This window comes from Buteo buteo, chromosome 23 (genome assembly GCF_964188355.1).
Source record: "Buteo buteo chromosome 23, bButBut1.hap1.1, whole genome shotgun sequence".
Taxonomy (NCBI): Eukaryota; Metazoa; Chordata; class Aves; order Accipitriformes; family Accipitridae; genus Buteo; species Buteo buteo.
In genome coordinates, this window is record NC_134193.1 from 4,982,104 (window position 1) to 4,994,211 (window position 12,108).

At 43.6% G+C, this 12,108-nt stretch overlaps 1 protein-coding gene across 7 annotated transcripts in view; it reads left to right on the forward strand.

Moving 5' to 3' along the window:
• ANKS1A (ankyrin repeat and sterile alpha motif domain containing 1A) overlaps positions 1-12,108 on the forward strand; it is a 112,178-nt gene that overhangs the window by 3,005 nt on the left and 97,065 nt on the right. The window lies entirely within an intron of this gene.

Below are 12,108 nucleotides of genomic sequence, written 5' to 3' on the forward strand. Positions count from 1 at the left end.
CAAATGCTGGACAGTGACCATGAGGATAGTCTGCTCTTCCCTGTAGTCACCTCTTCCAAACTGGCAGTGGGGTGGGAGTTCGGGGGGGCCATGGTGTGCGCGGTTGCAGCACTGGGAAGCAGGAGGTAGCTGGGGATTATTTGAGGGCTTGGGTACTGCAGTGAATGATGCGTGTTAGATATTGAAAATGGACTTTTAATGATTTAGAGGCTTTCTGATTGTTTCTGGTGCTCTGTCAACTTGTTGGACATTTACTTTGGGTTAAAAGACTTCATGGGAGGACACTTATGCTTATTTTATAGTGATGAGGTTTTTATGAGAAACAGCTGCTAAGTTTACCTGCAAGGAGAAGCCTGACAATTGTTTGGGGAGCAGCTGGGACAAGCTAGGTAATGTTCAAAAAATGTTGTTTTCTGTAGTGTGGGATCAATCTAAGTGATTGCTTAGCATCCTGGTGTGGCTGTGAGATGGCTCTGAGATGTACAAGCTCTGCTGAAAGGTTTTTTATAGTAGCAAACATACTCCTTCAAGTCCGCTTAGTACAGCAGCAAAACAATGGATTTGGGGGATTCAGCTTCTAAAAAAAGTAGCCAGACTGAGTTTCAAAGTGGCCTTAGTGTATCAGAGAAGAAATTTGGGCAGTTGTCTTCTGCCTGTGTGTCACCCTGTCTCTGTTGTGGTCTGTTTTCACTCTGCAAAGTGTGAAATTAACTCTTGCCCTTGGTGCCAAGCCTGATTACTGGCTTCTTTGCTCATCTGTTGAGGTGCGCAATTCCTCTGGAGCACCTTCGCTTGCGGTTTCCCTGCTTCCTGGGGGCAGGGAGGATGTTGCAATAAGTTCTCCACAGCAGGCATGGTATTTAATTATAGCTAACTTTGCCTTTCTGTACTCCTTTAAAAATAACTTCAAGGGTTTGGAAATAGGGAATATGAAATTTTGTTTTCCTGACACTTCATGGAAAGTTGAAGATTGGCAAATTAAAGGGACCTGATGCTGTGGGAGGAGGGTGGAAGGGCAGAGGTGACAGAAAAGAGTCTGCGTGGTGTCCACCCCACCAGCCCCTGCCTTCTCCAGAGTACAGCATCCGAAGGTGTGCAACACATCAAGAACAACTTTGGAATAACTTTAAAGTTGAAGGGTTTTCTCTTAGATCTTATTCCTATATCTTGATTTATTTTACTGATGATGATTAGATGCATTTTCTAAATGAAAAACAGTAAATATGGACTGGACATGTGCCCAGAGAAATTCACAATGCCAATTAAATGAAAGCATTAATGAAAGAAGTGAGTTGATGGTGAAGGCTAAGGTGCTTCAGTTGGTGGCTAGTTGTCAAGGCTCTGCAGTGCAGGAAAGCTGCTTAAACAATAGATGTCTTCAGTGCTGGTGGGTAAGGAAATCACAAAATAGGTATCTGGAGCAGGGATTTAGTTTCTTGCATGTATGATAAAGCTGTATCTGAGGGAATTTAGGTTACAAAGCTTTGTCATTGAGATTTGGAAGTATTTAGAAAAAGGGGTAGGACTGCTTTTATGCTTCCTCAGAAGGGGGTCCTGCTGGAAGCTTCTGGCAAAAATGGCCTTTTGCCTTTTATAACAGCCAAACACAGTTTATTAGTAGGACACCTGTGAAAAGCATCTCTGATACTCATGCAACTGCTTTGCAAGACCGCAGTCAGCCTGCAAGATGAGAGGGTGGCCAGAGTTGATGGGGTAGGGGTCTGGATCAGCTGTAAAGAAGACAGGTTAATTTTAGGGATGTGTGTGGTGTGGGAAACTTTACCAATGGTAGAACATGGGAATTTTTCTAATTAAGGGTTTCTTACCCCTCAGTTGTGGTGGAGAAACCTGTCCATGGTCAGTTCTATGCGTTTCATGTTTTCCCTTCCTCAAACAACTTTTGGCAGTCTTCCTCTTTTTGTGCAGTCATTTTGATTCCTGGTCCTGCTGAAGCTGCTCCCATATTTAAAGATATCTCCTGATAAGGGAGCTGCTAAGCTGTCCTCCGCCCCCTGAATCTCATTCCAAGAGCAGGGTTATAAACGCTCGGCTGCGCCAGCAAAACTCCCTTGTTCCTTCCTCCGTCTCATTTCGGGTCTCTTTGATGTCAGCATGGTATTTAGTTCCTTTTTTTTATAAGTCTTACTGCTTGGACTACCTGTTCTCAAAAGACCATCTCCCCTTCTGAAGTGTCGGGCCCAGCTTTTGCTGTGCAGTTCTGCAGTGTTTCAGACATCTCAAAAATAAAGTTTGAATTGGGTACAAAACAGGCATTTCCTGGAAGAAACGAGCACGTTTGTGGGCATGGTGCTGGAAGCTGCATTCCTACTATTACACCTGGTAAGCGTTTGTGTTTAGCTGGGGGACTGATCTGAGCTGGGACGCTAATTGTTTTGTGCCATTTTTTATGTGAACAGAGCAAATGCTGGTCCATAAAGTCATAGGAGATGCCCCTGGCAGTAAATTCTGTGGAACATGTTGTTTTATCACATAAACTTAACTGCCCACTGTGTTTATTACAATTTAAATGTGAACTTTGTCAGGGTCTGAGGCTTTCATACTTCCTGCTTACATCACTGAGCTGAGCCCTCTGGGTGTGAGACACGTGTGCAAACTCCAAACGAAATCACCAATTTCTGCAGGTAAGCAGGAAGCAAGATGTGATAGACCTTGATAAGCCAAACGAGAAGGAAATGCAAAGATAGAATTAAAGATAAGGTCTCTCCCTAGGGGGTGAATGTGCCACTGTGTGACACTAAAAATATTAGGCAGGAAAATAAACCCCAGTGGAAAGCTAATGTGAAGAAGGGGATGCAAACAGCAGGTTGAGGTAATGAGAAAGATATGGGGAGGACGAGAAGCAGTGGAGGAAAGGGAGATGGGTTTCTGGCTTTTGCCAAAGCAGATGGTGGGGCTTACAAAGAGGTGGTGGCTTGCCAGGGTTTGCGGGGAGGCTTGGCTTCGTGCTGCCGTCCATGCAGCCTACGGGATCTGATCACGTAACGTGATCGTTGGGATCCGTTCAGGGACTGGAAATCTGCTGAAAGCCAGGTCCAGGAGTCTTGGTGCAAATCGCTGCTCCTTGCTTGTACCCTGGCTGCTCCATTTTCAGAACATACCTCATAAAGCATGAGCAAAAGCATTTCTTGTAGATCAGTGAGCATCTAGAGATAAAATCATCTTAATGTAAATGCAGCTTAATGCTTATAAGCAAAAGCAAGTCCAGAAATTAGAAATGCTTTGTGAATCCATGAGGTTTCTTGGGTTTTTGGGGGCACTTCTGCACAGAGGCTGCAGAATTTGGATTATTTTTTTTTTATTGCTTTGCTGTGAAGTTAAAGGCAGGAAGGAACAAAACAATCTGTGGCCTGAAATATCAAGCTGTATTCAGTAGGTTTTGCCAATAGCAGTAAGAGATGAATTGTGTTAAAGCCAAATCTGCAGAAAAAGCTTTTTATTTTCATCTATTGATGTGAAAAGACTGGATCTTTGTTGACGAGAGGGGAAACTGAGGCTGCTGTTGAGCCCCAGATTGTATATGTAATCTTCTGTAAGTGTATCAAGGAGCAACTTCTGCTGCGAATTAGGACTTTTTGTATACATCTGTTGTGGGAAAGAATTTGGTTGTTGCTTCACAGAAGCCACAGCAAGTGGCAAGTCAATTTGCAGCAGTTATTACTGGTGAGTATTTTGTTTGGTTTAGGAAATGACATGGTGTAATGGCTGAACGCTTAAAGTAGCTTCAAATAGTCCAAATGTGGTTAGGAGTCAGAAAAATTATTTCTGTTCAAAAAAAAAAGTGGGGTTTCATATTTGTTCTTGTGTGGCTGGATGATTTAAAGAATTGATTTGTTAGTGCTACACATTCTCCTGGTGGTTTGAGAGTCTGGCTGCAACCTCTCTGCCTGCTGCGTTTCCGTTGGGAAGGGAGCAGCTGACTGGGGGAAAAGAGGAATTGCCCCATATGTAGTAAGGATAAGGCTGTTAGTGTGTCTGTCCATTCAAAGGTGTATCTTATCACATTATGTGTGGCCAGGTCTTGTGATTAAGTGGCAAGTCCTGCAGTGTGTGGCTGAGTGGCATGGAACAGCAGCCTAGGCTCCAAGGTCCAAGCTTCCAGGATTGTGTAAAGGTGCAAACAAAACATTTCCCTACCTTCCCCTTCCCCCGTAAAAAGGAAGTCACTCCTGGTGCGTTCGCATAAAACAGGGCTGTGTTAGAAATCACAACTGGGTCTTTCACTCTTCTTGGTGCTGTGATTAATAATCTCGCCCACTTTTAAATTGTCTTCTATTCCACACCCTACCGTGCAAACAGCAAAGCAGGATGGATCTCTCTTTAATTAGATACCTGAATGCTGGTATTGCTAAGAGTATTAGTGCCACAGGCGTTAGGTGTGCACCAGCTGTTTTTTGTGAATTGTTTTCTAAGCACTTTTTAAATAATTCAGGAAGGCTGCAGTTATTGGCAGTGACTCTTAAGGGTTTTATATCTGTGTGATCTTCTAATTCAGCTTTGGAACATTTTATTTGCTTGCTTTGGTCAGCATGATTCTGTGATTAGGGCTGTGTCTGGGAGGACTGGGTTTTTCTTGCTGTAAATTTGCTGTGGGACCTTGGACAAGCCACGTTAGCCATGACCTGCTTTGCTCACCGAAGCCATGGATGCTACCTGTTTTCCTCTGTCGAGGGGGACTTGGTTTTTATGTAGCACCCAGGGCTTGCTTGGAGTGCACAGGAAAATTGTTGTGTAGGTGGTTTCCCTTTCTGTGAAACTCCCTTGGGAGAGTTTTGTCCTGCTTCCTTCCAGACACGCTGCGTGCAGTCCGAGGTTTCCATGCCGTGTGTGCAGAGGGCAGCAACCTGGTGCTGCCTGGTATGGTTGGCAGAAAAGATGGTTAGAAGTTGAAGGGAGGTGCAGTGGTGCTGTGAAGGATGTGTAAGAACTGAATTAAATGGGTAAGGAGTTGGGAGAAGATGTGAATTGATTGAAGTGGTGCAGCCTTCGAGCAAAATGCTCCGAGCACAGCATGTCAGATAGGAATCTCTCTGTTAAGGCTGAGTAAAAGTGTCTTAACTGTGTAGGCAATGACTCAAAACCTTTGTGACTGATTAACATTGGGTCTATAATATAGGTGGGTGTCCAGGCTGGGGTGAATTCTTCTGGCTATTGACTTCCCATCAGTCTTTACCCACGTGCTGAGTCCTTCAGTGTCCTGGGACTTGCTCTCTTGGGAGTGCCAGTGTGTTTGTCAGACGGAGGGTGAGAACACATTAGCTTAATTTTTGCCTTGCTTCGAGAGTTTCTCAGCAGAGTGTTTTGAAGTGCCAAACAGGTTTTGGAAATATCCATATGCTCATACAGTTTACCTCAAATACTCCATGAGGGAGTTACTGTGGCCTAAGACGTGGTGTGAGGAGTGTTAAGTGGGTCAGGATGTTAGGTGAGGAGAGTGAGATGGGTCAGATTGTGTTGAGGATGCTGAGGATGTCAGAACCAAGCCAGTTATTGGCCACTGACAGATGCCAGGATTTAAGTAGTTGCAGCATCCCCATGCGTTGTGGGGGGCTGGGGACAGGAGCAGAGCTGAGGAGGCAGGGTTCCCAGGGTGTTTTTTTTCCGATTGCTAGGTTACACTCCTTCCCAGGAGCACAATTTTACAGCTCTTATGATTTGCAGGGCTCGCATAAGATTTGTGCTTTGCCCCATCACAGAAGGAACAGTGAAATGCATCTACGATGTGCAGTTTACTTATTTTTCCATGCCCTGAATGACAAGGCTGGCTCCAGAGCTGGCTGGAGTATCCTGAACAGCTGTAAGGAGCCTGAGGACTGAGAAGGTGGTTTGTTCAGGGTGCCCACAGGAGCGGTTTGAGCTAGGTACTGATGATTTGGTTAAAATGCCAGGTGCAGTCTTGAAATTTGCGTCTTGAAGACTTTAGGGCTTGCTTTATTGATGCTGGAATTAAGAGCTGCATTCAGCACATTGATGCAGGGGGATTTCTCTGTGTTTACCTTGGTGGCAGAGGGATGCTTGTGAGACTTCAGTGGACTGAGTGGATGGATGTTTGTGAGATTCTCTGCTGGCTTTTTGATCTGTATACCCCAACTTCTTATCCTACCATTAAGCTGTGTGTAGGAATTTCAGGACCAAAAACCACAGCTATGCGTGTAAACAAATATGGGATACTTGAGCAATGAGATACTGACATTTCCATAGTCTTGTTCCCCATTACTTTTGTCTGCAGTCCCAAAACTGAAGAAATGTCACTGCAGATTTGAGTACATCTAGAGTGCTGTGTTTTGGAGGCAGGAGCTACACAGAGTTCAGCTGGACACTGAATATTTAACAAACAGGTTTTGGCACTTAATAGTGAAATCTGAAGGTTACATTTAAGCTTGTCCAGCAGTTAGCTGCTGAGAGCGGTGGTCCTGTCCTCCCCCATCTTCTTTCCTTGATAGTCATTTGCGTTGTTGCGTGGCTGTGCCAGAGTGAATCACTCCAGCTGGCTGTTCTAACAGAAAACTTTTGTTTCGTGAGGCCGCACAGTTCCTAGATCCAGTAGGAGGGAAATGGCAGAAACCTGCAGGTGACGGTACAGAGGAGCAGGATCTCCCCTTCCCTTCTCTTCTGCTTGGAGAGCAGTTGTCCTGCTGCAGCTCTCTGCGTACAGTAATTTGTATCTGCATATGGACTGCCTAAATAGCATTTATTTCTGGAAGTGGAGCTGCTCAACTTTGTGACGTGGGTCCTACGCTACTCTGGCTGATTAAGGCTGTTTGGCAGAGAACTGAACTTTCTAAAGATGAATGTATGAAACAGTATTTGATATATTAGGAGCAACTGAGCCAAGAAACAGTGTTCATCCAGTGGGGTTTTTTTAATGTAATGCATTGTTCTAGTGAGATTGTAGGAAAAGCAAGCAGGATATAAAAGACATAAGTGAAAGATGTGATACAGAATAGAGGTAATGCATACAAATTACACCTGCATTCATCCCAGACCAAACAGGAAAGCCCCTCCCAGCTGCGCTTGGACAAGGATAAGAGAAGTTCCTGGAGGCTGAGCTCCTTCCATCCTAGCGCCTGGAGGGGCTGCTTCGCTGGCTCGCAGCAGCTAACGTGTTAATGCCTTGACTCCCATGTGAGCCCTTCGCCTTTCATGAGGAGCTTACCCTGAGCTGAATTCAGCCTGCGTGCAGCTCTTTGTGGGGACTCGATGAAGGTGATCCTTCTGCCCGCATAGAGAGCGCTCGACATCTGGTGGGTGCTCTGTGCTGAGGGTGGGTGAGCTTTCTGGTGGGTGCTCTGTGGAGCTTTCCCAGCATGTCCGTGGTATTCCAGGCTGTGCCATCCACTCCTCTGCTCTTTTCCGCTCCATGGATACAGCTGCATCTCAGTAATGCTATGGCAATCGTTTCAAGGTGAAGTGTCCTCTTGAAATGAAGAAGATGCCTTTGAATAAGGGTGAGGGCCATTTCCTTTTATCATTGATGCTGGGTACGAGGTCCTGACTGATGCTGAGATGGCACTGGCACTGTCCCAAAGAGCTCGCTCCGGAGTATGGCTTAGTCGTGGAAATGAGATAAACCCTATTTCACAGAAACTGGTGAAAATAAAACTGTTGAGGATTGATTTGTTTCTATAGCAACAGACTGAAGAAGCTAATACAGCTGCTCTCTGCAGAAGGGAGAAAAACATAAATTGAAATGTTAGTCCACCTGGGACTGTAGCTGTCAGCAAAAGAAAGATCTTCAATAGACTGATGAAGGGGTAAAAAGCTTAATTAAAGACGGAGGGCAGGACGATGTGAGCTGTGTTTGGAAAGAAATTGGTGCGGGAGTGTGTGAATGTGCCCTCTTTTCTGTGTACAACCTGGAGAGCCTGTATTATGTCTTCAGAGCTGTTTATATCTTATGTCCCAAAGGACTGCTTTCTGAACTTGTCTGCCACCCTGTCATGGATGGGGAGATGCCCCGCTTAAAGTAAGATGGTGCTTTAATGCCATTCAGTACCTGGGTGGTCATCATGTCAAATGCACATTTTAAAACCTGAATTTAAAATTGCTTTCTGTCCTGCAGTGAATCACCATGGCTCACTTGAGAATGTTCAAAGTTTATCAGGGAATCTCTTTATGTGAACTGGGAAATGACCTTTGAGAAGTTTGGATGAATCTCTGAGCTAAATTTTCTTGATTACCCTTTAACTCAAACTGAATATGGAGCTGGATGCTCCATAACAATGTGTGCCAGGGCAGAGTTTTCTCTAGATGTTTGTGTCCTGGAAGAAAATCCAGTAGAGCATACAGACTGCTGGATAAGGTGTTTGAGTGTAGAACTATTTTTATCTATACAGTGTGTGGATTTGTGTAGTGTTTGTGTAGTTTTTACTTTTTCTAAACCAAGAATTGTAGCAGACTAATACCTACAGTGGTGTTAAGGTGGCTGTTTTCGCCCATGGTTAGTAAAGGTGAACTTCTTAAGTGTTTGGGAGGCCCTAAGATGCCAAGTGCTGAGACCATGTGTGTGTGTACATTCTTGACTTGATGATGTATCCCACCTTGCATGGCTATTAAGTGTTTCAGATTAAAATCAGTATATACAGCTGAAACTAGCAGGATGTTAACAAAATTGCAGAAGTAGCAGCTTTTAAAACAGGAGTGTGTGTGCAAGGTTTTTACCAGGCTCTCTGAGAGAGAGCCTGTGTTATTTAGCTTAAGGAAAGTCGGAGCTTGAGTTCATGTTGTTTAGGTTTGGTAAACCCAGATTATATTAGCACTCTTCCCTTGTTATTTAAACACATGGTTTCTTTTAAAGGGAAATTAAATTTAAAAATAAACCTCCAGCTTTTTCCAGCTACAAGGAAGCGTGTGTAGTGCTGCATACTAAGGATGCAAGAACACAACCCTGTCTAAAAGTGAGTGCCATAAATATTATGTAAATACATTATCTCATTAGATTTATATCTGATCCTATTGCCTGCTGGTTTTCATACTCTTAGAGCAAACAAGGCTGAAGATGTCATAGGTGGTCTTTCAAATCTAATGCTGAAGTGGGTTGGAAATTAGGTGAAATGACTTTTGCCTCATCCTAATTAAGACACTACGAGAAATCCTTTCAAGTTTGGTATCACAAAGTAAATTGCCTGGTTTTAAAATGTAATCCGATTAAAGAAGCCTAGTGTCTGGTAAGGTTTGAAGCCTGCCCATGCAATGATACAGATGGGCTCCCCAGACCCTTCCTTACTGCTCTTAATTTCAGAAATCAGCACATTTTTTTTTTAGGAAGCAGGAACAGGATTATGATAAAGCCTTGGACTCTGGAGACTTCAAAGCTTTGCTTCCTGGTCTTGATTCTGTTGCAAGGATTGTGAAGTCCATCAGATGACTTAAATAAGGGACTATATGTCCTGTGGACTTGTTTGGGTTTTTGGGGGGTTTTTTTGCTAGTACTTTTTTCCAGTGTTTTTTCAAGGCATAGTTTCTTGCTGCACAGTGTTAAGTCTGATAAAGTGTTGGCTGTAAGAGACATTTAAATGACCTCGATTCATCCTGTGGTCCCCAGTGGATGGCTTCTGGTTGTCTTGGAGTGTCGTTAGTAACTACCTTTGCACGATTTAAAATTACTTGCGTTCCCCTTGTGACGTTGGGCTCTCTTTACAGCCTCATTTCAGCCTGGTGGAGTCTGAAGCCATATGTCTGAACTCCTATGGCTCATCTCCATTGAGTTAGAAACAGCTGAAAACACAGAGAACTTGGAGGACATGCGTAATTAGCGCTGGATTTGGCATTTCGGAAATATTTTCTTTAACCTCAACAGGAATTATTTCACAGAAAGAGTAAAACAGGATGTGTCCTTGACATTCCTTTTCACTGAAAATAAAGACCTAAAAAGAAGAGAATTGGTTAAAAAAAACCAAACTGCAGTCTTTCTGATCGTCTGACATGGAGGACGTCATTCAAGCACGGTGTTCAGTGTCTGTGCTGAGGTTAGTGTTGGAAACCACTCAGCTGCAGGGGAGCTGCTGTAAGGAGTCCAACTCTGCTTTCCTGTCAAGCCTAGAAATGAGAGCCCAAAGATGCTATAGATTGTACATACAAATTCAAAATGACTCAGAAAACAGGCGAGTTGCTGTTTCCCTTGGTCTTCTCATTCTTGCCACCATTATAGTGCCTGGAGTTTCATCCTTGCAAATGCGGCGTTTTTAACCCAAGCTACTCTCGTGAGGCTTTAATGATTTCCCGTGTCCAGAAGCGCCAGGCAGTGCAGCACAGGCTCTGCTGTATGCTTGTTGGTTGGCATCGTCTGGAACCAGTTTTTCAGATGCAAAGATAAATGGGGTGAATGTTGGCTGTTGAGGTGCGGTTAAGAAATATAAGAAATTTGAATCTTGAAGTAAAATTTTGGATGTTAAACATCGCATTTAAATTATGCGTGTATAAATATATAGTAAGCTATTTTTTTTTCTTGTGCTTTGACCTTAATTGCTTCACAATACTTGAGGTTTTGGTCTCTGACATTAACTGAGTTTGAGGTAATAAAAGATTCTGGGTTTCTCCACACCTCACTCATGCTTGACTTATGCTCTTTCTTCTAAATTCCTCAGGAAAGTTGGGTACAATTTAATGGTCTTCAGTGCTGCTCCAAGACAGCTATGCAGAGCTACTGTCTAAGAAAAGGAGCTTGTGCTTTCCATCTCAAAAGCTGTCACTGTCAGTGGTGGGTAAGCTTTTGAAGTCATCTGAAATGCCTTAGGATCCTGGTAGTTATATGGGTATAAGTTGTTACAGCTGAGATATAATTATTTGCTGGGGTAGAGTTGCAATGACCCTGAAACTGTTTGAAGTAATGGAGAGTTTTATCCCTGCATAAGTTTATGATTTAGTAGTCTGACTTGCCTATATACATTCCTCCTGTACATTAAAAATGTTAGGCTGGGAAAGGCTCTGCCACTAAAAGCAGCTCCTGGCTGGGAGAACTGTATTTAACAGAGAAAAAGCCCAGAACTGTTTTTGTATGCTTTCAGATAATTGGGCAGAAATATTTTAAGGGTTTTGGAACATATTATCTTATGTCACATATGTTCCCCAAAGAAAACGTGTTTTTTCCTGGTGAGGAAAAAAGCTGCTTGAGGCCAGCTTGTCATCCTGGGCAAAATCAAATCTGGCAGGTGGATAAAAACAGAGCTGGAAGCTTAAGGTGTACAGTGAAATGTGTGGGAAAGAGCTCTCTTTGCTGCCTGTTCCATTATTTATTCATTTTACCAGTGTTAGGGATGTCTACAGATGTCTCTGCCAGCTCTCCAAGGAGTGGTACCTGCCTTTTTGGCCTTCCCCACAGCTCTTCAGAAGCAGTTAGCAGGGGAAGGACCTTAGCATTTAATACATATCGTTTGGCTGGCTGACTTACACGCTCATATTTTTCAGCGCTAACCTTATCTCTGTTTTACAGATAGTGTAGACAAGTAATGACAACTTTTATAGGAGCTATCTCAAGATTCGGAAATAATTTACTGCCTTGACCATTCACTCTCGTGCCTGCTTTTTAACAGGCTGGATTTCACAGATGCTTGTAGAGTAAAAGGATGTCCTTTTTAATTTCCATCCTACTTTTCTTAAGCTTTCTTAAGAACTGTTGTCTTAAGTTGATGCTGTCTCCGTTTGCTTGACGCATGCCAAGCATAAGCAGGAGCTTATCACAGTGCTTTTTGAACGTGATCACTCAGGTGTGTCCTTAACGTTCCCATTCAAACCACTGTGGGGTCACTTTTCTGTTTGCCTTCTTGCCCGTACTGTCTTTGCTCTCTCCTTTCCCTGTTACTTGTTCTTTGGGCATCCAATTAAAAAGCTCATCAAGAAAGAATTTCATCTGGAGTCAGTGCAGTGGTATGTAGTTGCCTTGTTTGTGTCCCGCATTGTTGCCAGTTAATTCCTTGCTCGGCTGTGTCTTTCTTTAGCCTTCAGGGACTTCTGATTAAGCTGGAGCACTGGGATTTGATACATGCTTAAACTGAGCTGTGCGGGTGAAATGGCTTGACTGCTGATGTGGGTTGTGTTGAAGGGCAAAGTCTGCTCCAAATGCTGAAGTGGAAGCTTTGTCGTGGCTCTTAA